The following is a 24,770-nucleotide window of genomic DNA, read 5'->3' as shown; positions in this document are numbered from 1 at the left end:
ACTGATCTTCTGGTACCCCAAATTGAACTGGTGACATTGATGAAGCAGTACAATTATTAGATATTTGAACATAATGAAAACGATGAGTAAAATGTGAAGTAAACCACTGAAGGACGGTTCCAGATAAGCCAACCTCAAACTCAAGCCTGTGTAACAAAACAGAGAGGTCAACCGTGTCAAAGGCAGCTCTAAGATCTAGAAGCAAAGCACAAGCACTGTTGCATTCCCTGCATCAGTAGCTAAGAGAATATCATTTACGACTCTTGTTAATGCAGTTTCAGAAACCAGACTAAAATTTCTCAAGTATATTATTTGAATCCAGATATGATTGACGTTGGGCAACAACTATTCTCCCAAGACTTTTAGATTGAAATGGGACCTTTGAGACAGGCCTGTAGTTGTTAAGAACTTGTTGATCCAAATTTGACTTCTTAAGAGCGGTCTAACAACCGCTACCTTAAATTGATCAGGTACAACGCCTGACGCAAGCGATGCATTCATCATACTAATTATAGGTCCTGCCAGTCCTTCGAGGGAATCTTTGACTAGCTGAGTGGGGATGGGATCTAGCGAACAGGTGGTTGACTTTGTCTTACGTCTGTGTTTATGAGTCCACCATAAGAAGAAATCTGAACAGGAGTGGTGATCATGCGAGGTCACCATGGAGGAAACCACTGCTCTCCCCCCAAAAAAAAACACCACTGCCCCTCTCAAGTTTGCTAAAGACCACATGGATGTTCCACAGCAACTCCTGGAACAATGTTCTGTGGACAGTGACAAAAGTTGAACATGTTGGTAAATGTGCACAACGTTATGTTTGGAGATAACAAAACACTGCATACCAACTCCAAAACCTCATCCCACCTGGGAAGCATAGCGGAGGCTGCACGGCTTGCAATCATCGAGGGACCGATGAATTCCAAGATGTATCAGGAAATTCTACAGCAGAATGTCAGGGTGTCTGCCTGTGATCTAAAACTCGAAAGACGCTGGGTCATGCAGCATGACAAAAACAAAGGAGTACATCAACAACAGAGTGGCTGAAACAATAGAAATTCCGTATTTTGGGATGGCCGAGTAAGAGTCCTGACCCCAATCCCATTGAAGTGCTGTGGCGTGATCTGAAGCAGGCCGTTCAGTGCAAGACATCTCCCAACTGTATGTGAGAGAAAAGCAGAGACGCTCACTGAGTAAGGTGGGGTTGCAGCTTTGCAAATCACAAGGACATTTGTATGCTCAAAATGGGAAAGGAGCACCCCAGATGGGGCTCGAACCCACAATCCCTGGCTTAGGAGGCCAGTGCCTTATCCATTAGGCCACTGGGGCACACTGGGGAAAGTTAGGCAGCAGAAGGTTTACTGTGACCTGAGAAGGACCGGCATCCAATCACGGTGGTACACACACACACGCTCTCACTCATCTGAGCTACACGGCTACCAAGATGATCTCAGTTGCGCCGAGCTGGTACGGAACATATTGAACTCATCGACGGCGAATTGTCTCTCAGACAGGCTTTTCACCTCTGAGCTCCCTGACTGACAGTAATCAGCTAGGTAGTGAAACAGTCAGCTGCTTCTAAGCCTTAAACAGCTGCATCTTGGCGCTTCCACAGAGAGATGATTTGAAAGCCAAGCATCGCCCATTGGGAACACCTTACTATCACTAGTTTAAGAGACTCTTAAGGTCTTGCAGAGGTGCCTGTCTAATAGCATGCGCTTTGCAAGCTATAGGTGTTTAGGCTGAGGCAGAATGCCTGTTAACAAAATGTTTTTCTAAAGGGGCCTCGCACTCTTTTCCAAGCAATGGTCACCATCCCCACCGAGTGTCACAATGTAGTCATGTCCTAGGACATCACCTGTTAGTCTCCATTTGTCTGCCACCAACACTTTAGGTTAAGGGGTCACAACCGCACCCCAAAGACCAGAGGAGCCGTTGGCGTTCTGGCGGCGCAGATTGGGCTGAAGGTGGGGCGCTTGAATCTCGCTGTTGGAGGCCGTCTGAAACTGACCCAAGCCTTTCCCTTGAATTAAATGTAAATAAATAAATGAACCCCAGATGCACATGGAATCAATCACGTGTTTCCTTTGAGCCGTTTCAAAGACTGCTCCAGAGTTTACCTTGCACAGATGCGCAAAGATTAATGATGGGGGTGCACGCTTCCAGGCGCCTTACAACTGTAGGGACTGATTAGAGACAATTCGTAGCGTGTGTTCGTTTCCATATACGCCCCGTGTTGCAATGGTAGGATGAAGTCAAATACGGCTTGGACGCGTAACGGCATGCTATCCAACTGCAGGACTCGAGGGTTTTTTGTGCTTTGTTCTGTTTTCGTTGACATCGCATTCGTAAGAGCGTCAAAAAAAGGCAATTCCAGCATCTAACACGAATAAAAGGGCTATTGAAACTGCAGGGCTGCGCAGCTTCTAAAATCCTTGCACACAATTCTCCGTTATTGTTACTTCCTTCTTTCTGTCTAACAAAGTTCCCTTTTCCTGACCGGACGGGGAGACTTTATCATTCCAACTTGAAGCCAGCCTTAAGTCCTCTGAGGCGCATTTGTCTGCTAGCATGCATTTTGTGAAAGTTTTTTTTGTTGTTGTTAAACGGAAAGCGACTTTGAAAAAGGTTTCCGCCGCTGCCGGGCACTCTATGTTAGACTGCATCAGAAAGGCAGTGGCGGCGGCGGCGGCCGAGTGGTTAGGGCGATGGACTAGAAAGCCATCGGGGTCTCCCTGCGAAGCTTCAAGTCCTGCCGCCTACGGTGTCGTCGTGTCTGCACAACAAAGGAAAAGCACCTGTTTCGCTTTTCCCGCAACTTTTAAAACGCGAATGATCTGGATTTCTACATGATTGGCTCTTAAAATGTGATCTGATCTTCATCTGACTTATAATAATAAATAAAGACAGTCTTGTTTAACAAACAACACACACAACATTTTACATTGTCAATTCAGTTCAAATCAATGTATTTCTATATAGCACCTTTCACAACAAGGTTGTCTCAAGGCACTTAACAATGCAAGTTGTTAAGAGCCTTGTGTCTAATATGCCACTTAGGTTACATGCTGTCTCTTTGAGGCAAATGTTTAAATCCTCTGAGTTAAGTGCTGAAGTTATAGTAGTCCTATCAGTATTGTTGCCTCCGATCAACAGATCCTCAGTTTTCTCAGAGTTGAGTAACAAAAAGTTTTCACACATCCAAGTCTTTCCTTCATTAATGCATTTAACTAAAGTGATAATAGAAAAGTTGTCGTTTGGTGTGAACAAAATGTTTATTTGAGTGTCATCAGCATATGAATGAAAGTTCATATTATTTTTTCGTATTATCCTACCTAGCAGCAGAATGTAGAGAGAGAGAGCAATATTGGCCCCGGCACTGATCCGTCTGGTACCCCAAATTGAACTGGTGACGTTGATGAAGCAGTACAATTATTAGATATTTGAACATAATGAAAACGATGAGTAAAATGTGAAGTAAACCACTGAAGGACGGTTCCAGATAAGCCAACCTCAAACTCAAGCCTGTGTAACAAAACAGAGAGGTCAACCGTGTCAAAGGCAGCTCTAAGATCTAGAAGCACAAGCACTGTTGCATTCCCCACATCAGTAGCTAAGAGAATATCATTTACGACTCTCGTTAATGCAGTTTCAGAAAGCAGACTGAAATTTCTCAAGTATATTATTTGAATCCAGATACGATTGACATTGGGCAACAACTATTCTCTCAAAACTTTTAGATTGAAATGGGACCTTTGAGACAGGCCTGTAGTTGTTAAGAACTTGTGGATCCAAATTTGACTTCTTAAGGAGCGGTCTAACAACCGCTACCTTAAATTGATCAGGTACAACGCCTGACGCAAGCGATGCATTCATCATACTAATTATAGGTCCTGCCAGTCCTTCAGGGGAATCTTTGACTAGCAGAGTGGGGATGGGATCTAGCGAACAGGTGGTTGACTTTGTCTTACGTCTGTGCTCATGAGTCCACCATAAGAAGAAATCTGAACAGGAGTGGTGATCATGCGAGGTCACCACGGAGGAAACTACTGCTCTCCCCCCCAAAAAAAACACCACTGCCCCTCTCAAGTTTGCTAAAGACCACATGGATGTTCCACAGCAACTCCTGGAACAATGTTCTGTGGACAGACGTGACAAAAGTTGAACTTGTTGGTAAATGTGCACAGCATTATGTTTGGAGATAACAAAACTCTGCATACCAACTCCAAAACCTCATCCCACCTGGGAAGCATGGCGGATGCTGAGGTTTGTTGGATGTTGAGGTTTTTGTCAATAAAGGAGGTTCCACTAGCTCCTTAATATAAGGGTTCACGTACTTTTTCCATCAATGACCTTGATTGTTTAAACCATTTGGTCAATAAAGAAACAGCAATGTCAAATGTTGGGCGTGTGTTGTTTGTGAAATCAGACTCTCTTTATTAATTATTATGACTTAGATAAAGATAAGATCACATGTTAGGAGCCATTCATGCAGAAATCCACATCATTCCGAAGGGCTGTTTACAAAAGTTTTTCTCCCAACTGAGAGAAAAGCAGAGACGCTCACTGAGTAAGGTGGGGTTGCAGCTTCACAAATCACAAGGACATTTGTACACTCAAAAAGGGACAGGAGCACCCCAGATGGGACTCAAACCCACAATCCCTGGCTTAGGAAGCCAGTGCCTTATGCCTTATCCATTAGGCCACTGGGGCACACTGAGTGGGGTCGATCACGCTGATGAAGAGCCAGTTTTTTTTTTCCTTTGCTTTTTCAAAGGGATCCCCAAAATTAGGGAAGTTAGGCAGCAGAAGGTTTACTGTGACCTGAGAAGGACCGGCATCCAATCACGGTGGTACACACACACACGCTCTCACTCATCTGAGCTACACGGCTACCAAGATGATCTCAGTTGCGCCGAGCTGGTACGGAACATATTGAGGGGTCACAACCGCACCCCAAAGACCAGAGGAGCCGTTGTCGTTCTGGCGGCGCAGATTGGGCTGAAGGTGGGGCGCTTGAATCTCGCTGTTGGAGGCCGTCTGAAACTGACCCAAGCCTTTCCCTTGAATTAAATGTAAATAAGAAATGAACCCCAGATGCATATGGAATCAATCACGTGTTTCCTTTGAGTCGTTTCAGAGACTGCTCCAGAGTTTACCTTGCACAGATGCGCAAAGATTAATGATGGGGGTGCACGCTTCCAGGCGTCTTACAACTGTAGGGACTGATTAGAGACAATTCGTAGCTTGTGCTCATTTCCCTCTATTCCCCGTGTTGCAGTGGTAGGATGACGTAAATTCCTGCTTCGACACGTAACGGCATTATAATCAAGTGCAGGAGCTGAGGGCTTTAGTTTTGTTTCGTTTTCCATGGCGTTCGTAAGCGCGCAAATCAAAGGCAATTCCTGCGTCTAACACGAATGTAAATGCTTTTGAAAGTGCAGTGTGGTGCAGCTTGTAAAATCCTTGTCCACATTTTTGGTTTGTTGATGTTTTTTCTGTCTGCCAAAGTTGCATTTTGACATCCGGACTGGGGGACTTTATCATTTGAACGTGAAGCCAGCCTTAAACCCTCTGAGGCGTGTCTGTCTGCCGGCACGAATCTTGTGAAAGGTATTTTTTTTAACGGAGAGCAACTTTAAAAAGGTTTCCGCAGCCAAATCGCAGTCCGTGTTTGATTATAGGAGGAATGCGGCGGCGGCGAGCTCGCATTAGTCGTGCTCGAGTGGTTAAGGCGATGGGCTCGAAATGCGTTGGGGCTTCCCCGCGCAGGTGCGAAACCTGCCGACTACGGCGTCTGCCGCACGTCGCCTTCTGCCTGCGCGGCAGAGGCGAAGTGCCGCTTTTCCTTTCCTGGTACTATAACAACGCGAAATCGCTTGGACCCGCTGCCATAGAAATCAATTCTTCAGATAACTACACATTTTGCGTTCGCACCTCTGGTGCTCTACTTATGCCTTTGAAAACCTAATGAATAAAGCTGAAAGAACCGACACGATATGTAGGTGCTGGTAAAGCACGCAGTAAAGAACTGTTAACAGCAAGGGTTTCAGTGGGTTAACTGAGGAGAAGGCGTGATCGCTAATTGTTGACTTTTTATTTGGTGTTAGAAACACTCTTACTGTGCATGATGTGCAACAAATGTAGCCACAGAAATTGCATCACGTTTTCATGTATGCTATTGCAGACACCAACGTTGCCTAGATAGAAAACCGAAATAGCCGTGGGTTTGCTTGCTGGTCTGAAGGATCTCTCTTCGAATCTCTATCATTTGTCAATGGAAGTAAAAGGCGCTGCAATCTCATACGTTCAGAATCAAACCCGCAGCTATTGTTCGACTTTATTTCTTGACTAATTACAACTGAGTGTCGCATGAGCAGTTACATAAACTTGTCTGGTATATTTGAACACAAATGCCGTTCTTCAATTAAAACTAACAGTACATTGTCAGGGACATTCAGTTCTATACAAACAAGAGACAGACAAGAGAATATTTCTACCGTTCATGTGGACTACGTGTTGACTTACTGATCGGAATAATTGAAAGGTTCGGGCTCATAGCCGATGCAGTGCGTGCTAATTAGAACAGCAACGCTGAGCTCTCAGCACCGTACTGAGCCCAGGTGTTTTTCTAAAGCTCTCAGGTGCAGTTCATTTACATGAAGGAAATCTCTTACTGGGTACGATTACAATGCAGTAAGTAGCACAGACTACTTAGGGAGTAGCCCCATGCGTTTAAAAACGACCCGAGCCAGGCAGGAGTCGAACCTGCAATCTCCTGATCCGTAGTCAGACGCGTTATCCATTGCGCCACTGGCCCTGGTGTGACACTGCAGGACTGTAACCCAGTGAGATCAGCATTGCACCTAGTAAAATATTACCCCCGGTCCATTCTTTTCCAAAAGTGAGAAACACCTGTTTTCTACATTTTGTCTGTTTTAAAACCATATCTCTTTAAACCAAACCAAGAGTTTGTCTTTTGCACTGATATTCTGATTCATTTCGATTTCAAAGAAAAAAAAAACATTATCTTCCAAAGCATCATAAAATTGTCCATTCTTCCAGACTCTACTTCTCTCTTGTAGTAGTACAGCAGACCTTTCCAGGTGAGCAGATCACAGAGTCCGAAATATGCTTCCTCCATCAAGCAAAGTACCTGAACATGACTCTGTCTTCATAAAAGCGCCCCTGTAATAAAGAAATTAAATCCGAAATCAAGAGGGCAGTTGCCTACTGAAGTTCAAGAAGTCATCAATTTTAACCCAGCAACACATTAAAGGCTGCATCTATACAAGTACGATTCTAGAAATGCTCACCAGATTACGTTTTAAGAAGGAACTGTGCCTCAGGTTCCGCCGAGATCTTAACTCGGATGGCAGGATTCAGAGTCCGGAGTGTGGACTGATGGCGCACGGAGGGTCCATATACTGTGGATCCCTCAGTGATCTTCCGCGTGTTCAAACCGCCAGCGTGTGACTCCCCTGTCCCTGTGACCTCATTGCTCTGCTCTCGCCTCTGTGCAGCTGAGCCCGACTCATGGTAAAGTGGAAAAAAATATGCCCTCATCGTGGGATTTACTCTGGATCGAGGATAGATGTCACTTTTTTATCGTTGAACAGGATGTATGTGATGTGGCGACTAGGTTCAATATTGTATCCTTTTAAAAGATTAAGGACTGGGGTGAGCGTGATTTACCACCCTTTCAGCTAAGAACCCGACATGAGCACCGTTTAAGCTGCATAGACTCGGTCGTTTAACTCTTCTCCATTAGCAGGGTTAAGGTTAAAGAAAAAAAACATTGCTGACTTCTTTTTTTTTGCCAGCCGCTAGCGCTGATTAGCAATGTTTGTATTTCATGTTTTGCAAGTTCCATCCATTTTAAGAAAAACAAGTCGCGTTAAAGACAGGAAATGAATACTTGCATTTAATTAAGTCTAGCCGTAGGCGGTTGTCTGTAAGGACCAGTTCTGTTCGAGAAGACAGAACGAAGAAGGCACCTCTGGGATTCGGACTCAGGATCTCCTGTTTAAGAGACAAGCGCTTTAACCAACTAAGCAACGGCGCCCCGGTAGTGTTGTCCTTTTGCAGCCACTTGGACACACCACTCAGACACATCTGCATTCGGTGTGTGCTCCGCCTGCTCGCTGAGCAAGTTGCCACCTTTACATACAATAGCAACATCGACACCAAGAGAAAGGATGACAAATGGCTTTTATCTGGAACTTTTCATGTCCAAGGAGCTCAATGTGCTTTCTGTGTACAACAGGGCCACTGAACTCCACAATGGCCACTGAACCACAGCAGTGGCTTGCTGGCTTGACATCTCCCAAGGAAAATGTTGAAATCGCATGTGGAACAGGAAAAGGACCCTTGAGTACGAGGGAAAAAAAAGAAAAAGATCATCTGGAGCGCGCCAACCCATGTCTGGACAGCCCAGTTTCATCGACGAGGTGGCCGAGTGGTTAAGGCGATGGACTGCTAATCCATTGTGCTCTGCATGCATGGGTTCGAATCCCATCCTTGTCGCTCTCTACGTTTGACGTTGGCTCTCCTTTTGTTTGCTCCAGTACTAGAGCCTTACATTTTCTAGCGGTGGCTGAACATGGTATAGTAGGCTAACGTTGGTATCGAGCAGTGGTAGTAACAGTATTTACGTGCCGCTGCTGCCAAGTGGCTCTGGGTTGAGACCGCGTTTTCACTTACTTGCAGCACAAACGGAGAAAGCGATTTTTGACAGTCTCTCGAGAGACTGCGCTAGGTGTTTAGGGATAGACTTTGTCAGTTCCCCCTGGGATGATGGCCTCTCAAATAGTTTGTGATTCCTCTAGACGTTTATACAGTAGAAGCCTGCTTCGTGGCTTAAATCCAAGCTAAGGAAACGAGTTAGAGGTCTGATGCAGAACTGCGAATTCAATGAAGGGGAACACTACAGTACATTGCACTGTATGTGTGAGGAAAGCTGCCCCCTTCTGTTCCTTGTCGACCGAACAGAGGACTGTAAAGGATACCGCCAAGAAACTTTAGGATGCTGGTTGGAATCCAGCTCCAAAGAAGCCCCTTTGGGTGTTATGTAATCAAAAAGTAAGAACAGAGAATCTCCCTTTGATCAAAAGCGCAACAGAACTGTTTTCCGTGGAGCAGGTTTCAGACCCGTAGACCTGTTTTATTTGTAGGGCAGGGCGCATTCCCAAACGCGAATCTCCTGTTTTAGAAATGCTTTGGGCGGCGTGAAGTGAAAATAAGAAGTGGGCTCCAGATGCACATGGAAGCAATCAAGTGTTTCATCCGAGCTGTTTCAAAGACTGCTCAACAGCTTTCCTTTTACAGAGGCCCAACGATTAATGATGGGGGTGCACCCTTCAATGTGCCTTACGACTCTAGGGAGTGATTGAGACGATTCGTAGCGTGTGTTCATTTCCCTCTATTCCCCATGTTGCAGTGGTAAGATGACGTAAATTCCTGCTTCGACACGTAACGGCGTTATAATCAAGTACAGGAGCTGAGGGCTTTTGTTTTGTTTCGTTTTCTATGGCGTTCGTAAGCGCGCAAAACAAAGACAATTCCTGCGTCTAACACGAATGTAAATGCTTTTGAAAGTGCAGTGTGGTGCAGCTTGTAAAATCCTTGTCCACATTTGTGGTTTGTTGATGTTTTTTCTGTCTGCCAAAGTTGCATTTTGACATCCGGACGGGGAGACTTTATCATTTGAACGTGAAGCCAGCCTTAAACCCTCTGAGGCGTGTCTGTCTGCCGGCATGTATCTTGTGAAAGGTATTTTTTTTAAACAGAGAGCGACTTTAAAAAGGTTTCCGCAGCCACCTCGCACTCCGTGTTAGATTATAGGAGGAATGCGGCGGCGGCGAGCTCGCTGTAGTCGTGGCCGAGTAGTTAAGGCGATGGATTTGAAATCCATTGGGGACTCCCCGCTCAGGTTCGAATCCTGCCGACTACGGCGTCTGCCGCACGTCACCTTGTGCCTGTGCGGCAAAGGCGAAGTGCCGCTTCTCCTTTCCTGGTACTATAAAAATGCTACATCGCTTGGTCCTGCTTCCATGGAAAGCAGTTCTTCAGGTAATTCTACTCTCTTACCAAAGCTGTTAGGTTCCTTTCCGTGGTGAGAGGGGTTGTCATGCAACGCTGCCACATAGTGCCGACAGACAAGTGTGTTGCGGGAGAAGAGAAAAGTGTTTGAAGATTTAAGAGTGTCTTAGGTGGAGCCAAAATCAAGTGTCACAAATGCAAGTGGGAAGATTTCCAATGTTTAATATGGTCAAAATAAGCGGAAGTTACCAGCTGGTCCGGCACAGTCTGCCATGCTTTTGTCATATACTGTAAAGTGGTGTGGAACTGGGTGTCGAACTGGAGCCTCACCATTTGCATATGTGAGGCTCCAGTTATACATCGAGTGTCACATTAAATGACAAAAATGAAGAGAGTTAAAGCACCTGGAGAGGTTTTCTTACAACTTTTGAGCTGACACAGTTTTGGAAAATGTTTCCTTCACGGTGCACTGAACAACATAGGCAGCCAAGAGTCTCCAAAACAAAACAGAATGGACAGATAGGAGAAAATTCCCACTCGTCCTGAAGTTCCCAAAATCCAGCACTGAGCGTAAACAAAGTGTCTAAGTAGCGTGGGAATGCTAACCCTAACCCTAGCTGGAGTTTGAGCAATCCGGCACTGAGCGTAAGAAGATGAGTCAAAGTAACGTCTAATCGGATTAGTTTCCTTAGAGCTGGTTCAGAGTTTGCTCAAGAGTTTACCTTTCACAGATGCGCAAAGAAGAATGTTGGGGGTGCACGCTTCAAGGCGCCTTACAGCTGTAGGGAGTGATTCGAGACGATTCGTGGCGTGTGCTCGTTCCCATATACCGTACGACCCGGGGTGCAGTGCTAGGATGACGTACAATACCACTTGGGCACGTAACGGGGTTATATGCAAGTGCAGGACGTGAGGGTTTTCGTTTGTTCGTTTTGTTTTGCTCTGCTTTGCTTTGTTTTGCTTTCCATCGCGTTGGTAAGAGCGTAAATAAAAAGGCGATTCCTGTGTCTACCACTAATGTAAGAGCTATTTCAAGTGCGACGTGGTGCGGCTTTTCAAATGCTTGTGGGCATTTCTCTGTTGTTGATTCTTTTTTTGTGTGTAACAAAGTGGCATTTTCATGTCCGGACGGGGAGACTTTATCATTCCGACATGAAGCCACCCTTAAGTCCTCTGAGGCGTGTCTGTCTGCAAGGCTTGTATTTTGGAAATGTTTTTTTGAAACGGAGAACGACTTTGAAATAGGCTTCCGCCGGCGCCTCGCGATCCAGGTAAGATTGTAGCAAGATCGCAGCGGCAGCGGGGCTTGCTGTAGTCGTGGCTGAGTGGTTAAGGCAATGGACTAGAAATCCATTGGGGTCTCCCCGCACAGGTTCCAATCCTGCCGACTACGTTGTCCGCTTTCAGTCGGTGTGTTTCGGCACAAGCAAAGAAGCGCGCCTCTTTGCTGTTCCTGGTGGTTTTAAAACGCCCAATCGCTTGTACCCGCTGCCTTAGAAATAAGTTCTTCAGCGTCCGCAAATGGCATTTTGCAGCTGGAAGCAGATGTCGACGCGTTTTGCACAGAGCACCAAAAAAGCGTCTTTTTTGAAGGCCCAGGCACTGAGCATTGGTGGTTCAGTGGTAGAATTCTCACCTGCCACGCGGGAGGCTCAGGTTCGATTCCCGGCCAATGCAGTGGCTTTTGCAGCGAGCGGCTCCATCACTTGCATCCCCTTGCAACTCGCAACTGAAAACCCACTGAAGCTAAGCAGGTGTGAGCCAGGTCAGTACCTGGATGAGGATGAGCTACAGGGAAAAACAAAGCTTCCAGCTGGAAGCGGTGTTAATGGTGCCGGCGGGGGGGCGCTCACCCTGAGGTCTGTGCGGGTCCCAATGACCCAGTATAGTGACGGAGATGCTGTGTTGTAAAAGGGCGCTGTCTTTTGGATGAGATGTAAAACCGAGGTCACAGGGCTCTGTGGTCATTCAAAATGACCACCAAAACCTTTGACAAAAGCTCTTGGTAATTGATGGTCTTCAATAATGCTTCTCCTTTAGGTACATTTTAAATCAGCTGAAAAATGCTGTGAAATGGGGGGGCACTTCAGGCCAGTGTAGGATTTGGGTTACAAGAACCATGAAACTGCACGAGAAAGCCCGTACACTGATTACACGGCTTTCTATTCAAAGGAGGACAAAAGAAATTCCCTGAGTTTGATTTTTTGCAGCACAGAGAGGAGCACTGTCGTGAGGCTGGTTAGCTCAGTTGGTTAGAGCGTGGTGCTAATAACGCCAAGGTCGCGGGTTTGAGCCCTGTACGGGCCAGGTCTAGGTCCAGGTCCCGGTCCAGGTCCCTGTTTGTGAAACAGGCAAATGACTGTCTCAGGGGCCCATTCCTCATTCTCAAGACACATGTATGCAGTATGTACACCGTGCATTGAGCAATAGGGACTGAATACACCACAGGTAAGGTTAGAAGTCATTCTGAGGTGCCACATGTGAGGGATACAGCTAGGCATCCGAAATGTAGGGTTTGAGACCCTTCAGGAGTACTGCATCCTTTGAGACAGACCCGTGCATGTTAAACAAATGATCATTTCTTTCGGCATTAGGGACTAAATATACTAAACATATGATGCTAAAATGTTATTTTCACATATATTAATGTAATAAATGATTGCTTATGCTTTAGAAACAAATCTAATTAAAATAAAAGCTTAAGTTTTGTATTTATCTTGTACCATAGAACATGATTTTCTTTGTATTTCAAGCCCACAAAGTGTCCAAATGACGCACTACATGATATAAGGAAGATTATCACATGCATATCGGTATTATCTTTCTTATGAAAATGCATTCCTTTCATTACCTTTTACTTTTTAAAATGAACTCAAATTGAGTATAATGTAATAATTTAAGTAGAATAGATTCTAATAATATAATGATCCAGTGTTTTGCACTACTTCACTGCTTCACTGCTCTATGCCATCTGGAAATAAATCCTCAGACTGCTTACTGCCCTGGGCATGTACCAATAAATTAAAGGAGCACATCTGTTTATCACTGCGTTGAAGCAGGAGACACACAGTCTCTGCAAACACATCCTAGATACAGTGTTCCAGCACCTTTGACCTCATCCAGAACATATCATTTCTTGAAAGGGATTGCTGTCCGAATGCACATCTGAATCCCAAGCAGAATCTCTAGTAAAATACGATCATTTGTGAAACAGGCAAATGACTGTCTCAGGGGCCCATTCCTCATTGTCAGACACATGTATGGAATGCTTTCACCGTGCATTGAGCAATAGGGATTAAAAACACCGCAGGTAAGGTTAGATGTCATGTTCTATGATCATTTCTTTCAGCATTAGGGACTAAATATACTAAACGTATGATGCTAAAATGTTATTTTTACATATATTAATGTAATAAATGATTGCTTATGCTTTATAAACAAATCTAATTAAAATAAAAGCTTAAGTTTTGTATTTATCTTGTACCATAGAACATGATTTGCTTTGTATTTCAAGCCCACAAAGTGTCCAAATGATGCACTACATGATATAAGGAAGATTATCACATGCATATCGGTATTATCTTTCTTATGAAAATGCATTCCTTTCATTACCTTTTACTTTTTAAAATGAACTCAAATTGTGTATAATGTAATAATTTAAGTAGAATAGATTCAGGTAGGAAATATAGAGTCATGATGTTTATGGCTGACATCATTTCACATGGGTGAATTTTAAGCTAAGAAATATAAACATTTACAATGAAGATACCATTGCTTAATTTTAAATGCCTTTAAAAAATAAATACCTCCTGAGAATAATTTGCCACTCCCAGATCCTTGGTAAGGTACTGTTTGAATCCAATCAGGAGAGGAGCATCCAGGGAGTGCTTTCTATAGAGTCCAGCTTGGGCCACTCTCTTCCGGCCTGCTGATACTTTTTAACTACTCAGGGCCTGTAAGGATATAAAACACCGGTTTAAACATTTTATACCTATAAGACAAATTAGAATTTTAGTAAAAAATAGATACATCTGAAAAATAAAAAGTCTTACTGCTGATAGAGTTCTTCAGAGCTCACATCTTCCCCTTCCTTATCCGCTTCTGTTTCAGTTTCTAGAGCAGCCTCTGGCATCTCTTCCTCCTGGACTGCGGCCTCTTGCTCAGGGCCGCTGGAATGCAGGTAGATTCTTTTCAACATGCTTTTACATAATATGTTGTAACAATGATTTCAAAAAGAAACTACAGAAGCCTTACAGATTAAAAATATCTCACCTTGCCAATGTGTCTTCAGGCTTCCCATGTACAAAAAGGCCCAAGGACTCTAGCAGTCTTACAACCACTTTCCTGTTTGCCTCACCAGACACGATCTCTATTCTGTGGTAATCCACGATGACCCCGTTCTTCAGGTGATTCATCATGTCCTCCCTCGCCTGTTGAGAGGCCATCCTGATGTTTTCTGCCGTGGCGTGCTTCATACACGCCCTCTTCAAGTGAGCAGGAAGCTGATCAAGAGTATTCAGGCACATCTTGCACACCAGGGGAATCCTCGCGGGTTTCCTTTGAAAATAAATAATACCATCTGTGTATAGAAACAAGCTAAGACTGATTTCTTAAATTATCCTTAATTTTCTCTCTCATAGTTTGAGCATAATGATTTTATTGCATTTATATAAGAATTGCTCATTGCTCCTAAATAAATAATGGTTTCATAAAAAAGTGAACACTTACTTGGTCTCAGTCACAGACTTTCCAATAGAAGCCATTGTGGAGTTCAGCAACTGCAGGTCCTAGAAGTGGGGAAGGAATTTTAAAAGAGAAATTGAATTACAATACAGAAGGAATGGCTGAGGGATCACTGAAATATATATATACAAATTCCAAAGACTGAGTCCATATAGAAACAACTACCTTTCATTTTCAGTATAAGAAAAAAAAAACATTATCTTCCAAAGCATCATAAAATTGTCCCTTCTTCCAGACTCTACTTCTCTCTTGTAGTAGTATAGCAGACCTTTCCAGGTGAGCAGATCACAGAGTCCGAAATGAGCTTCCTCCATCAAGCAAAGTACCTGAACATGACTCTGTCTTCATAAAAGCGCCCCTGTAATAAAGAAATTAAATCCGAAATCAAGAGGGCAGTTGCCTACTGAAATACAAGAAGTCATCAATTTTAACCTAGCAACACATTAAAGGCTGCATCTATACAAGTACGATTCTAGAAATGCTCACCAGATTACGTTTTAAGAAGGAACTGCGCCTCAGGTTCCGCCGAGATCTTAACTCGGATGGCAGGATTCAGAGTCCGGAGTGCGGACTGATGGCGCTCGGAGAGTCCATATACTGTGGATCCCTCAGTGATCTTCCGCGTATTCAAACCGCCAGCGTGTGACTCCCCTGTCCCCGTGACCTCATTGCTCTGCTCTCTCCTCTGTGCAGCTGAGCCCGACTCACAGTAAAATGGAAAAAAATATGCCCTCGACGTGAGATTTATTCTGGAGCGAGCCAGTTTTGCGCATAGCTGCCTTCAAAGCATTTAACCCAGGTTCGATTCCCGGCCAACGCAGTTACGAATGTTTTGAAATGCTGTCATGAGCCTTGGATTGTGACTAGCAAAGCGAAGCCTTTTGAAAGAGCTAAAGCACTGCAAAACGGAATTGAAGGAGAATCTTACAGGGGATTCTGAGCAGTGTCTGCATACATGCAGTCAGATAAAGGTGCTGAAAGCTTGAGCTACTCTCAATGTCATGCTGCCCTTCCCCGGAGTAAATCTGTTACATTGAAAGAATGCTTCTGGCAGGTTCAAAAAGAGACCCTTGTTAATTGGAGAAATCAATGATTTCGAATGAATTCTGTATGCGTTAAAAGACAGCTATACACAGAAAACATGCAGGACACTGCTCATGATGTTTCCCGAGCAGAAACACAGTGCGTTTTTCCAAGCCATTTGACAAAGCCCACCCACTGAAAACTGCAGCAGATCGTGTAAAGACGTTCAACTTTGTAACTACTGCACGCACAGGAAGCAGAATAAATTCCTCTTTTCAAACTGTCAAAGGTTTGCTTTGCGAACGCTGCAGGACATCGCACAATCTCTTTTGAATGGGGACAAACGATTTCTTATGGGGCGCAGTAAGTACAGACGTTTAAAATGCTCCACTCATGCCGACGATGCAGCATGAAGAAGCGCAACTTAACGTTTGACAGACAAAAGCCAGGCGCCGCTACGAGCAATATGAAATCATACTGACAAGCACACGGCGTTTCGCGCTGACACAAAAGTAATCTCGACAGACGCTGTTCTCTGCATAAAGCTGAAAGAGCTAAAGAGCGTTTCTGTTGACACGTAACAAGTTCGTTTCTTTCTACCATGATATCACCGTGACCAAATCTGTCTTTAAACACCTTGCTCAGTCTCTGACGAGACTGTCATAAATTGCTTTCGCCGATTGTATTGCAAACCGGCGGAAGCGGGGTATTGGGAAAAGTTTTCAACTAGCAATAATCACGCCTCGGCTAACCCTCACAGGCTACGATACTGCCACTGCGCAAAGCTGACGGTTGCTAGGCAACCGCGGGGATCCTATGGAAATCGTTATCGATCGTGTCATGGCATGTCGTTGCTATAACGCTTCATATTTGTCGTCTTCTTCTTCTAGCTTGAGGTTTTGAAGAATTTCATGACAGACAAGGGCTCCGTTGGGAACAAAGGGCGTTGTGAGAAAACCGTTGCTTATTTTCAGCAGCAGAAATACAACCCTTTAAATACAAGATGACAGAACAATGACGAAGGGCATGCCGGGAGGAACTCATGCACTACAGAGGAAAGGGGGCGGGCACGTACAGTTCACATTCAAGCCACAAGTACTCTTCTTGGATGTTGCACAAACAAATCCTAACGTCTTGAAAGCATTGCAGCATGTTTGTGTCCCACTTCCCGTGGCTGCGGGACGACTGACACGAACGGACAAACACAATCTGTGGCGTTTAGCGTGACATAGTCTTGCAGGCATCGTGCTGTCTCACTGCAATATTATACCGCTGGAGGAAACAGTCCATCTGGCCATGAAACTCATTTGAACGTCTAGCTACAGCAACTAACAATATCATGATTTATTCAGGATGTGTGGAATCAGCACGTCCCGGAGACAGCTTCCGAAATCGTGAGCATTCTCTGGTGGTAGGGGCGTTCAAGATGGCGCTCAGGTGGGAGGTAAAGTTTAGTGGTTGGGGAGTTTTTTTGAGTTTTTCATGACCTGAATGTTAATTTTTGCTTTTTTTGACTACAGAAAAATAAGGACTTAACACTAGTTGTTTAAACTTCAGTTATAATTGAAAGAAAAAAAAACGATTTTTTTTTAGGTTTAAAAAGTCCGATATGAGTAACACTGGGAAAAGAAAAGAGAGTGCTGGGTCTTCGAAGGAGAACTCTAAGATACCTCAATCGTATATGTATAGCACTACAAAAAAATCGATGGCAACTAAAGGGAAAAGTGAAGCAGCTGCAGGGGCAGCAAGAGGGCGGAGGCGCCGCGCGCCCGGCCGAAGTGTTGGACCGGTGCGCTTTACGTGCTGAAATAAACACGCGACAGCCCCGAAATGTTTCCAGAGTGCTGTGCACTGAAGACTTGCCTGGTGCTCCTCCGTGCAGATTCTTTGTCCTCCTCCAGTGCGGGACGAGCCAACACAAGGGAGCGCATTCGCCAACATCCAGGCACGCAATGCGATTTGGAAAGCAGCTCCTTTCCAAAGAGTTGCACACGAACGATCCTTCAGTCCCGCTCGGGGGGCACGGAGCCCCCACCACACACAGCTTCAAGTAGCGAGTCAGGCGCCAGGGCTTTCGCTTACGGCCACACCACCCTGAACACGCCCGATCTCGTCTGATCTTGGAAGCTAAGCAGGGTCGGGCCTGGTTAGTACTTGGATGGGAGACCGCCTGGGAATACCAGGTGCTATAAGCTCTTGCTCTCCCGGCCAGCAGGGGTCGCCGTTGGTGCCGTAGGCTTTGGGAGGAAAACCTGCAGGATGGAAAGGTGATCTATAGCCTCATCTCTAGAGACGTTTTGTTGCTGTGGCATGTGTGTGACCCATATTCAAAAAAAAAAAAAACGTCTGTAAAACGAATATCGAAGCTGCCTCTAAATCTGCAAATGAAGATGAGTCGATAAACCACTCGTTTTTCGTATAACTAGACATATATTCATTTGTTACCGATTTCATTCATTGAGCACGGATACAATAGAGGTACAGCCATTCACTGTTTGACATGTCTGCACTGGTACAGAACCGAGCAATCAGAAAACGGGTGAAACTGTCTTTAGACTCAGCATACAGTACCGAGGCCCCCCATGACCAAATAAAGGCTAACCTCGATAATCAGCCTAAAGAACGCAGACTACAGCAAAACGACTGACTTTGAAAAGGGAATGAACGTCCGGAAGGAGTAGTGGAACTAGCTTGAGATGCTTCTCCGGACCCCTAACTAAAAGCCAGCGAGAACCAGCAGCGGCGTCCACTCCTGTTGAACCGGGATCCTTCCGCAGCCACGCAGCTCGTGGTGTCCTAACCCTCCCGTATCTGATTTTGGACCAAGCACATCAGGGGAGAGCGCGAACGCAGTCCCCCACTACCAGAAATTATGCAGTCGAGATTCCCACATTTGGGGAATTCGCAGGGGTCAGCACAGCCGGAGTGCAATGGCCGAGCCTCGCCCTGGTTGAATCTCCTTCTTGATCAAGATATCTCCCCTGCCAGGTAAGTATGAGTTGTACAGGCCCCTGCAAGCGGCCCGCACCCACAGCACAAATCGCGCAGCCTAGGCCACCTCCTCGCCCCGCACGCCACCGCCTCCTGCTGGGCCCACTCTTTCACACACTCAAACGCCACACTGACACTCAAAAGTGTGGGCAAAACGAGAAAATGAGCGCGCCGTTTCCTACACATCTGCAGTCGCCGTTGCGCATTCGCAGCATGTCCCGGGATGCAATTCGGCCTCATTTGCATAACTCCAGACCGGCAGATCGCCACGCAAGCTCGCGATGTGCGCCTGCCACACACCGAACAAACCTTTTCAGCAATTTCCAAAAAACGGGCCTGCTCGCCTGCCCACAAGGCTCCGTCTCTTACCTGCTCTCCAGAGCCTGCTGCCTTCTGTGCTTTTCTCTCGGCACCGCTGCAGCGCACACAACTCCTGCAGCGGGAGGGGGGGAGAAAGTTCCCGCGCTCCGCCGCAGGGAAGGCTCGCTCCGTGCGCACACGTCCTTTCGATTCCAGTCCAACAAGTGCTCCGCATTAGCTGCGTCGGGGCTCCGGCGTGTCGCACCTCACCTCACCTCGCCCTGCCCCCTCCTTGAATGTCTGCCGCTGGGCATGCCCCGCTCTCCTCCGCCTTATCTTATCGCGTGTGAGCACCGACAATGGCCACAATGCCGGGGAATGGCACCTGTAAAGTGTTAATTGGGGCACAGGAACAGCCCGTCTCGTCTCGGGGGGGCCGGCTTCAGAGACAATACAGCAAACACAGCGGGGCGGGGGAAGAAGACGACACCACACATGCGGGTACATTCAGCTCCGGCGGGAACGAGACATTTGTCGGTCTTTTCAAGTGCCGAGAGCCGAGCAATCCTTCACTTGTATCGTTTCTCCCCGGTGACTAGATCTGGCCTTGCGACTCTCGACTGGGCTCACCCCCGGGGCAGCCCAGCAGGTGTGAGCCTGGCCGGCACCCGGATGGGAGATTCCACCCCGGAAAAGCTCCGGTTGCTGCTGCTCCTGCAAGAGGTGTGACTGGGACCAGTAGGGAGCGCTCACCCTGCGGGCTGTGTGGCTCTCTTACGCCCCAGCCTCCTGATGGCGACACTCTGCTGCACAAACAGAGGTCAAACCGAGGTCCCGACCCTCCTTGGCCATTAGGAAACCCCAGGGCGTCTCTCAAAAAGAGACGCCGGGGGTGTCCCTCTGGTGTTAGTGCTCCCCTTTACCCATCAGTCGGGGTCTCCTCCTAATCCCCGTCTCACCTGTAACAATCAATGACGAGGCCCCCCTGTCCGTGAGATTTAGTACTCGCGCAAGAGACCGGGGGCAGAGCGCGAACGCGGTCCCCCGCCCCCCACAAAGTGCGCGCTCCGGGTTCCCTCTTGGGGCCCTGCAACACAGCAGAAGGGCAGCGAGAAGGAGCCTCTTGCTCTGACGCCGCAAGGCCACAAGAGGGCGGAGGCGCCGCGCGCCCGGCCGACGTGTTGGACCGGTGCGCTTTACGTGCTGAAATAAACACGCGAAAGCCCCGAAATGTTTCCAGAGTACTGTGCACTGGAGGTTTTTGTCTGGTGAAGACTTGCCTGGTGCTCCTCCGTGCACATTGTTTGTCCTCCTCCAGTGCGGGACGAGCCAACACAAGGGAGCGCATTCGCCAACATCCAGGCACGCAATGCGATTTGGAAAGCAGCTCCTTTCCAAAGAGTTGCACACGAACGATCCTTCAGTCCCGCTCGGGGGGCGCGGAACCCCCGCCACACACAGCTTCAAGTAGCGAGTCAGGCGCCGGGGCTTTCGCTTACGGCCACACCACCCTGAACACGCCCGATCTCATCTGATCTCGGAAAAGAGCAGCATCGGGCCTGGTTAGTACTTGGATGGGAGACTGCCTGGGAATACCAGGTGCTGTAAGCTTTTGCTCTCCCAGCCAGCAGGGGTCGCCGTTGGTGCCGTAGGCTTTGGGAGGAAAACCTGCAGGATGGAAAGGTGATCTATAGCCTCATCTCTAGAGATGTTTTGTTGCTGTGGCATGTGTGTGACCCATATTCAAAAAAAAAAACCCATCTGTAAAACGAATATCGAAGCTGCCTCTAAATCTGCAAATGAAGATGAGTCGATAAACCACTCGTTTTTCGTATAACTAGACATATATTCATTTGTTACCGATTTCATTCATTGAGCATGGATACAGTAGAGGTACAGCCATTCACTGTTTGACATGTCTGCACTGGTACAGAACCGAGCAATCAGAAAACGGGTGAAACTGTCTTTAGACTCAGCATACAGTACCGAGGCCCCCCATGACCAAATAAAGGCTAACCTCGATAATCAGCCTAAAGAACGCAGACTACAGCAAAACGACTGACTTTGAAAAGGGAATGAACGTCCGGAAGGAGTAGTGGAACTAGCTTGAGATGCTTCTCCGGACCCCTAACTAAAAGCCAGTGAGAACCAGCAGCGGCGTCCACTCCTGTCGAACCGGGATCCTTCCGCAGCCACGCAGCTCGTGGTGTCCTAACCCTACCGTATCTGATTTTGGACCAAGCACATCAGGGGAGAGCGCGAACGCAGTCCCCCACTACCAGAAATTATGCAGTCGAGATTCCCACATTTGGGGAATTCGCAGGGGTCAGCACAGCTGGAGTGCAATGGCCGAGCCTCGCCCTGGGTGAACCTCCTTCTTGATCAAGGTATCTCCCCTGCCAGGTAAGTATGAGTTAAACAGGCCCCTGCAAGCGGCCCGCACCCACAGCACAAATCGCGCAGCCTAGGCCACCTCCTCGCCCCGCACGCCACCGCCTCCTGCTGGGCCCACTCTTTCACACACTCAAACGCCACACTGACACTCAAAAGTGTGGGCAAAACGAGAAAACGAGCGCGCCGTTTCCTACACATCTGCAGTCGCCGTTGCGCATTCGCAGCATGTCCCGGGATGCAATTCGGCCTCATTTGCATAACTCCAGACCGGCAGATCGCCACGCAAGCTCGCGATGTGCGCCTGCCACACACCGAACAAACCTTTTCAGCAATTTCCAAAAAACGGGCCTGCTCGCCTGCCCACAAGGCTCCGTCTCTTACCTGCTCTCCAGAGCCTGCTGCCTTCTGTGCTTTTCTCTCGGCACCGCTGCAGCGCACACAACTCCTGCAGCGGGAGGGGGGGAGAAAGTTCCCGCGCTCCGCCGCAGGGAAGGCTCGCTCCGTGCGCACACGTCCTTTCGATTCCAGTCCAACAAGTGCTCCGCATTAGCTGCGTCGGGGCTCCGGCGTGTCGCACCTCACCTCACCTCGCCCTGCCCCCTCCTTGAATGTCTGCCGCTGGGCATGCCCCGCTCTCCTCCGCCTTATCTTATCGCGTGTGAGCACCGACAATGGCCACAATGCCGGGGAATGGCACCTGTAAAGTGTTAATTGGGGCACAGGAACAGCCCGTCTCGTCTCGGGGGGGCCGGCTTCAGAGACAATACAGCAAACACAGCGGGGCGGGGGAAGAAGACGACACCACACATGCGGGTACATTCAGCTCCGGCGGGAACGAGACATTTGTCGGTCTTTTCAAGTGCCGAGAGCCGAGCAATCCTTCACTTGTATCGTTTCTCCCCGGTGACTAGATCTGGCCCTGCGACTCTCGACTGGGCTCACCCCCGGGGCAGCCCAGCAGGTGTGAGCCTGGCCGGCACCCGGATGGGAGATTCCACCCCGGAAAAGCTCCGGTTGCTGCTGCTCCTGCAAGAGGTGTGACTGGGACCAGTAGGGAGCGCTCACCCTGCGGGCTGTGTGGCTCTCTTACGCCCCAGCCTCCTGATGGCGACACTCTGCTGCACAAACAGGCGCCGTCCTTCGGGGGAGGCGTCAAACCGAGGTCCCGACCCTCCTTGGCCATTAGGAAACCCCAGGGTGTCTCTCAAAAAGAGACGCCGGGGATGTCCCTCTGGTGTTAGTGCTCCCCTTTACCCATCAGTCGGGGTCTCCTCCTAATCCCCGTCTCACCTGTAACAATCAATGACGAGGCCCCCCTGTCCGTGAGATTTAGTACTCGCGCAAGAGACCGGGGGCAGAGCGCGAACGCGGTCCCCCGCCCCCCACAAAGTGCGCGCTTCGGGTTCCCTCTCGGTGCCCTGCAACACAGCGGAAGGGCAGCGAGAAGGAGCCTCTTGCTCTGACGCCGCAAGGCCACAAGAGGGCGGAGGCGCCGCGCGCCCGGCCGACGTGTTGGACCGGTGCGCTTTACGTGCTGAAATAAACACGCGAAAGCCCCGAAATGTTTCCAGAGTGCTGTGCACTGGAGGTTTTTGTCTGGTGAAGACTTGCCTGGTGCTCCTCCGTGCAGATTGTTTGTCCTCCTCCAGTGCGGGACGTGCCAACACAAGGGAGCGCATTCGCCAACATCCAGGCACGCAATGCGATTTGGAAAGCAGCTCCTTTCCAAAGAGTGGCACACGAACGATCCTTCAGTCCCGCTCGGGGGGCACGGAACCCCCGCCACACACAGCTTCAAGTAGCGAGTCAGGCGCCTGGGCTTTCGCTTACGGCCACACCACCCTAAACACACCCGATTTTGTCTGATCTCGGAAGCTAAGCAGTGTTGGGCCTGGTTAGTACTTGGATGGGAGACTGCCTGGGAATACCAGGTGCTGTAAGCTTTTGCTCTCCCGGCCAGCAGGGGTCGCCGTTGGTGCCGTAGGCTTTGGGAGGAAAACCTGCAGGATGGAAAGGTGATCTATAGCCTCATCTCTAGAGATGTTTTGTTGCTGTGGCATGTGTGTGACCCATATTCAAAAAAAAAAACCCGTCTGTAAAACGAATATCGAAGCTGCTTCTAAATCTGCAAATGAAGATGAGTCGATAAACCACTCGTTTTTCGTATAACTAGACATATATTCATTTGTTACCGATTTCATTCATTGAGCACGGATACAATAGAGGTACAGCCATTCACTGTTTGACATGTCTGCACTGGTACAGAACCGAGCAATCAGAAAACGGGTGAAACTGTCTTTAGACTCAGCATACAGTACCGAGGCCCCCCATGACCAAATAAAGGCTAACCTCGATAATCAGCCTAAAGAACGCAGACTACAGCAAAACGACTGACTTTGAAAAGGGAATGAACGTCCGGAAGGAGTAGTGGAACTAGCTTGAGATGCTTCTCCGGACCCCTAACTAAAAGCCAGCGAGAACCAGCAGCGGCGTCCACTCCTGTCGAACCGGGATCCTTCCGCAGCCACGCAGCTCGTGGTGTCCTAACCCTCCCGTATCTGATTTTGGACCAAGCACATCAGGGGAGAGCGCGAACGCAGTCCCCCACTACCAGAAATTATGCAGTCGAGATTCCCACATTTGGGGAATTCGCAGGGGTCAGCACAGCCGGAGTGCAATGGCCAAGCCTCGCCCTGGGTGAACCTCCTTCTTGATCAAGGTATCTCCCCTGCCAGGTAAGTATGAGTTAAACAGGCCCCTGCAAGCGGCCTGCACCCACAGCACAAATCGCGTAGCCTAGGCCACCTCCTCGCCCCGCACGCCACCGCCTCCTGCTGGGCCCACTCTTTCACACACTCACACGCCACACTAACACTCAAAAGTGTGGGCAAAACGAGAAAACGAGCGCGCCGTTTCCTACACATCTGCAGTCGCCGTTGCGCATTCGCAGCATGTCCCGGGATGCAATTCGGCCTCATTTGCATAACTCCAGACCGGCAGATCGCCACGCAAGCTCTCGACGTGCGCCTGCCACACACCGAACAAACCTTTTCAGCAATTTCCAAAAAACGGGCCTGCTCGCCTGCCCACAAGGCTCCGTCTCTTACCTGCTCTCCAGAGCCTGCTGCCTTCTGTGCTTTTCTCTCGGCACCGCTGCAGTGCACACAACTCCTGCAGCGGGAGGGGGGGAGAAAGTTCCCACGCTCCGCCGCAGGGTAGGCTCGCTCCGTGCGCACACGTCCTTTCGATGCCAGTCCAACAAGTGCTCCGCATTAGCTGCG

General features: G+C 48.0%; 10 non-coding genes and 1 pseudogene across 10 annotated transcripts; 5 read left to right on the top strand and 6 right to left on the bottom strand.

Annotated features, from left to right (window-relative positions):
• Positions 1-1,253: 1,253 nt before the first annotated feature.
• trnar-ccu (transfer RNA arginine (anticodon CCU)) lies at positions 1,254-1,326 on the bottom strand. The gene has a single exon. It is a non-coding gene; the product is annotated as a tRNA-Arg (tRNA).
• A 5,418-nt stretch (positions 1,327-6,744) lies between these two features.
• Positions 6,745-6,817, bottom strand: trnar-acg (transfer RNA arginine (anticodon ACG)). Its single transcript has one exon. It is a non-coding gene; the product is annotated as a tRNA-Arg (tRNA).
• Positions 6,818-8,441: 1,624 nt separating this feature from the next.
• Positions 8,442-8,523, top strand: trnas-gcu (transfer RNA serine (anticodon GCU)). The gene has a single exon. It is a non-coding gene; the product is annotated as a tRNA-Ser (tRNA).
• Positions 8,524-9,867: 1,344 nt separating this feature from the next.
• On the top strand, positions 9,868-9,949 carry trnas-uga (transfer RNA serine (anticodon UGA)). The gene has a single exon. It is a non-coding gene; the product is annotated as a tRNA-Ser (tRNA).
• A 6,500-nt stretch (positions 9,950-16,449) lies between these two features.
• Positions 16,450-16,591, bottom strand: LOC138228248 (U4 spliceosomal RNA). Its single transcript, XR_011185334.1, has one exon. It is a non-coding gene; the product is annotated as a U4 spliceosomal RNA (small nuclear RNA).
• Positions 16,592-17,880: 1,289 nt separating this feature from the next.
• Positions 17,881-17,999, top strand: LOC138228441 (5S ribosomal RNA). The gene has a single exon (XR_011185518.1). It is a non-coding gene; the product is annotated as a 5S ribosomal RNA (ribosomal RNA).
• A 637-nt stretch (positions 18,000-18,636) lies between these two features.
• On the bottom strand, positions 18,637-18,800 carry LOC138228115 (U1 spliceosomal RNA). Its single transcript, XR_011185211.1, has one exon. It is a non-coding gene; the product is annotated as a U1 spliceosomal RNA (small nuclear RNA).
• Positions 18,801-20,588: 1,788 nt separating this feature from the next.
• LOC138228086 (5S ribosomal RNA) lies at positions 20,589-20,706 on the top strand (annotated as a pseudogene).
• Positions 20,707-21,342: 636 nt separating this feature from the next.
• Positions 21,343-21,506, bottom strand: LOC138228111 (U1 spliceosomal RNA). The gene has a single exon (XR_011185207.1). It is a non-coding gene; the product is annotated as a U1 spliceosomal RNA (small nuclear RNA).
• Positions 21,507-23,313: 1,807 nt separating this feature from the next.
• Positions 23,314-23,432, top strand: LOC138228440 (5S ribosomal RNA). Its single transcript, XR_011185517.1, has one exon. It is a non-coding gene; the product is annotated as a 5S ribosomal RNA (ribosomal RNA).
• A 636-nt stretch (positions 23,433-24,068) lies between these two features.
• Positions 24,069-24,232, bottom strand: LOC138228099 (U1 spliceosomal RNA). The gene has a single exon (XR_011185195.1). It is a non-coding gene; the product is annotated as a U1 spliceosomal RNA (small nuclear RNA).
• Positions 24,233-24,770: the final 538 nt, after the last annotated feature.

The sequence above is a fragment of the Lepisosteus oculatus genome, unplaced genomic scaffold, assembly GCF_040954835.1.
Source record: "Lepisosteus oculatus isolate fLepOcu1 unplaced genomic scaffold, fLepOcu1.hap2 HAP2_SCAFFOLD_40, whole genome shotgun sequence".
Classification (NCBI taxonomy): domain Eukaryota; kingdom Metazoa; phylum Chordata; class Actinopteri; order Semionotiformes; family Lepisosteidae; genus Lepisosteus; species Lepisosteus oculatus.
Note: the sequence above shows the minus strand (reverse complement) of the source record. Positions and strands in the feature narration are given on the sequence as shown.